The sequence below is a fragment of the Rhinoraja longicauda genome, chromosome 2 (assembly GCF_053455715.1).
Source record: "Rhinoraja longicauda isolate Sanriku21f chromosome 2, sRhiLon1.1, whole genome shotgun sequence".
Taxonomy (NCBI): Eukaryota; Metazoa; Chordata; class Chondrichthyes; order Rajiformes; family Arhynchobatidae; genus Rhinoraja; species Rhinoraja longicauda.
The window spans coordinates 38,352,114-38,357,186 of record NC_135954.1 but is presented as its reverse complement, the minus strand read 5'-3'; positions in this window follow the sequence as shown (position 1 = coordinate 38,357,186).

Genomic DNA, 5,073 nt, shown 5'->3' with positions numbered 1-5,073 from the left:
AAATCACCTTTGCAGAAGAATGATTCAACACTAAGTTTAAAATGTATTGAATACCCTTTTGATAGTATTTTTCATTATCTCACCAATAGACATTTCACACTTACCTCTAGTTCACTCCCTGGGATAGGACAAACTGCCAAAAATATTGGAAAAAATCGGAAATCTGGTTGCAAATATCAATGACCAAAAAACTTTGTGAGAAGCTATTATAGACAATAGACAATAGGTGCAAGAGTAGGTCATTCGGCCCTTCGAGCCAGCACCACCATTCAATGTGATCATGGCTGATCATTCTCAATCAGTACCCCATTCCTGCCTTCTCCCCATACCCCCTGACTCCGCTATCCTTAAGAGCTCCATCTAGCTCTCTCTTGAATGCATTCAGAGAATTGGCCTCCACTGCCTTCTGAGCCAGAGAATTCCACAGATTTACAACTTTCTGACTGAAAAAGTTTTTCCTCATCACCGTTCTAAATGGCCTACCCCTTATTCTTAAACTGTGGTCCCTGGTTCTGGACTCCCCCAACATTGGGAACATGTTTCCTGCCTTGAACGTGTCCAACCCCTTAATAATCTTATATGTTTCGATAAGATCCCCTCTCATCCTTCTAAATTCAGTGTATACAAGCCTAGTCGCTCCAGTCTTTCAACATACGACAGTCCCGCCATTCCGGGAATTAACCTAGTAAACTTACAGTGCACGCCCTCAGTAGCAAGAATATCCTTCCTCAAATTTGGAGACCAAAACTGCACACAGTACTCTAGGTGCAGTCTCACTAGGGCCCTGTACAACTGCAGAAGGACCTCTTTGCTCCTATACTCAACTCCTCTTGTTATGAAGGGCAACATTCCATTGGCTTTCTTCACTGCCTGCTGTACCTGCATGCTTCCTTTCGGTGACTGATGCACCAGGACACCCAGATCTCGGTGTATGTCCCCTTTTCCTAACTTGACACCATTCAGATAATAATCTGCCTGCCTATTCTTACCACCAAAGTGGATAACCTCACACTTATCCACATTAAACTGCATCTGCCCACTCACACAACCTGTCCAAGTCACCCTGCAATCTCATAGCATCTTCCTCACAGTTCACACTGCCACCCAGCTTTGTATCATCTGCAAATTTGCTAATGGTACTTTTCATCCCTTCATCCAAGTCATTAATGTATATTGTAAATAGCTGCAGTCCCAGCACCGAGCCTTGCGGTACCCCACTAGTCACTGCCTGCCATTCTGAAAGGGACCCATTTATCCCCACTCTTTGCTTTCTGTCTGCCAACCAATTTTCTATCCATGTCAGTACCCTACCCCCAATACCATGCGCTCTAATTTTGTCCACTAATCTCCTATGTGGGACCTTGTCGAAGGCTTTCTGAAAGTCGATGTACACCACATCCACCGGCTCTCCCCTGTCAATTTTCCCGGTTACATCCTCAAAAAATTCCAGAAGATTAGTCAAGCATGATTTCCCCTTCGTAAATCCATGCTGACTCAGAATGATCCTGTTACTGCTATCCAAATGCTCCGCAATTTCGTCTTTTATAATTGACTCCAGCATCTTTCCCACCACTGATGTCAGACTAACTGGTCTATAATTTCCCGTTTTCTCTCACCCTCCTTTCTTAAAAAGTGGGAACACATTAGCTACCCTCGAATCCACAGGAACTGATCCTGAATGTATAGAACATTGGAAAATGATCATCAATGTGTCCACGATTTCTAGAGCCACCTCCTTAAGTACCCTGGGATCCAGACAATCCGGCCCTGGGGATTTATCAACCTTCAGTCCCATCAGTCTACCCAACACCATTTCCTGCCTAATGTGAATTTCCTTCAGTTCCTCTGTCACCCTAGGATCTCTGGCCACTAGAACATCTGGGAGATTGTTTGTATCTTCCTTAGTGAAGACAGATCCAAAGTACCGGTTCAACTCGTCTGCCATTTCCTTGTTCCCCATAATAAATTCCCCTGCTTCTGTCTTCAAGGGACCCACATTTGCCTTGACTATTTTTTTCCTCTTCACATACCTAAAAAAGCTTTTACTATCCTCCTTTACATTATTGGCTATCTTTACCTCGTACCTCATCTTTTCTCCCTGTATTGCCTTTTTAGTTATCTTCTGTTGCTTTTTAAAAGAGTCCCAATCCTCTGGCTTCCCACTCTTCTTTGCTATGTTATACTTCTTCTCTTTTATTTTTATGCTGTCCTTGACTTCCCTTGTCAGCCACGGGTGCCTCTTACTCCCCTTAGAATCTTTCATCCTCTTTGGGATAAATTGATCCTGCAACTTCTGCGTTATTCCCAGGAATACCTGCCATTGCTGTTCCACCATCTTCCCTGCTAGGGCCTCCTTCCAGTCAAATCTGGCCAGCTCCTGCCTCATGCCTCATGCCTCTGTAATCCCCTTTGCTATACTGTAATACTGACACTTCCGATTTTCCCTTCTCCCTCTCAATTTGTACAGTAAAACTTATCATATTATGATCACTGCCTCCTAATGGTTCTTTTACCTTGAGTCCCCTTATCAGATCAGGTTCATTACACAACACTAAATCCAGAATTGCCTTCTCCCTGGTAGGCTCCAGCACAAGCTGTTCTAAGAACCCATCTTGGAGGCACTCCACAAACTCCCTTTCCTGGGGTCCATTACCAACCTGATTTTCCCACTCTACCTGCATGTTGAAATCTCCCATAACCACCGTAGCATTACATTTGCGACATGCCAATTTTAGCTCTTGATTCAACTTGCACCCTATGTCGAGGCTACTGTTTGGGGGCCTGCAGATAACTCCCATTAGGGTCTTTTTACCCTTACAATTCCTAATTTCTATCCATACTGATTCTACATCTCCTGATTCTATGTCACCCCTTGCAAGGGAGTGAATATCATTCCTCACCAACAGAGCGACCCCACCCCCTCTGCCCACCTGTCTGTCTTTTCTATACATTGTGTACCCCTGAATATTCAGTTCCCAGCCCTGGTCCTCTTGTAGCCATGTCTCAGTGATTCCCACAACATCATACTTGCCAATGTCTAACTGAGCCTCAAGCTCATCCACTTTATTTTTTATACTTTGTGCATTTAAATACAACACTTTAAGTTTGGTATTCACCTCCCCTCTCACACCGGTCACCATTGGCCCTGACCTTACTCTCTTATCCCATCTAGAACTTTCCTTCCCATTTATTCGAGAGTCCTTTGCAATTTCTCCTGTATTCGCTTCCCCTTTAACTCCATCTTCATATTCCCAATTTGTCAACCCCTCCCCCCCACTACTTAGTTTAAACCCACACGTGTAGCACTAGCAAACCTGCCTGCCAGAATGTTGGTCCCCCTGCTGTTAAGGTGTAACCCGTCCCTTTTGTACAGGTCACCCCTACCCCAGAAGAGATCCCAGTGGTCTAGAAATCTAAATCCCTGCTCCCTGCACCAGCCCCTCAGCCATGCATTCATATCCCCGATCTCTCTGTTCCTGCCCTCACTAGCATGAGGTACAGGTAGCAATCCAGAGATAACCACCCTCGACGTCCTACTTCTCAGTCTTCTTCCTAACTCTCTAAACTCACGTGGCAGTACCTCCTTCCTCTTCTTCCCGACGTCGTTCGTGCCCACATGCACAACTATTTCCGGTTGATCGCCTTCCCTCGCTAGGATGTTCTGAAGCCGCTCCGTGATGTCTTGAACCCTGGCACCAGGGAGGCAACAGACCATCCTCAGGTCCCGCCTGCTGCCACAGAATCTACTGTCCGTACCTTCTCAAATTTTTAACAAGTTGTCAGTGGATAAATCATGGCAAGGAATTTCCCCTGGTCTACTTAGCATATAACATTGTAATTCAATAGAAGCTCCATTTAACCAGGCCACTTGGCAAGACCACTCAAGCATATGATCACATTAATTGGGAGTAGAGATAGCCATTCAACCTCTAGAGCCTACTCTACCATCTAATAAGATCATGTCAGATCCAATTATATCCTCAACTCCGCATTCCCTTCACCACAGTGTAAGAAAATAACTGCAGATGCTGGTACAAATCGAAGGTATTTATTTCACAAAATGCTGGAGTAACTCAGCAGGTCAGGCAGCATCTCAGGAGAAAAGGAATGGGTGACATTTCGGTTCGAGACCCTTCTTCAGACCCTTTACCACAGTGATCATTCATCCCTTGCTTATCAAAAATCTATCCACCTCTGGTTTACAAATCTTCAATGACGGCTTCCCACTCCTTTCAGGAAGAAAATTCTAAGAGCTCATCACCCGCTGAAAGAAATCACCTCATTTCTATGTGTGACCTTTTATTTTAAAACAAATATGTAACATTTCCATTGTGCATAAAAATGAACAGCACTTTACCAAAGAACGAAATGGTGTTATGCAGTGGCTTGGTATAAATATGCACAAATATATGAAAATTAAGCATTGGAAATTATTGGCTGGACCATCAAGCATGCTTACCCCTGTGCTGCTTGTAACATCATGTCGACCAACCCTGAAGTTATGTAATCTGATAATCGACACAACATAAACAGATATAAACAGGCTCAATAAGGGAAAACCCTGATAGTTCCTTTTGGACTTCTTCAGGTGTCTAAAACCATTAACTACAAATCCATTTCACTTTTATTTGATGCAATCCTCCATCCCATCCTATATCAGATTCAGCTCCTTCCTGATGTTTTGCAGAGTCAGCACCATATTTCAATGATCCATTGATGGGAGTACCTGATTACATCTACTGAATCTCCAAGTTGCTAACCATTTGAACTTGTCTTCCCATTCCCATGCTGTTGTTCAATCAGACCCATACACAGAAGTAAGAAAACTCATATTTATTGTAACACATGCGGAGGAAACATTACATGCTATCGTCTCCGTAGTCAGCATCAAGTCCCCGCTGTGAGACGGTGGAAGGCAGTTTACATCGTCCAAGACCAGAGATTAAAAGACAGAAGGTATGAGACAAAAGGATTGAAGAGTTACAAATTGTGAAGTTAGAGGAAGGAATCTAGAGGGAAGGGGAGGGGGCATGGAAAAATAAGTGCAAGAAGGCCCAATATCTAAAGCTCAGT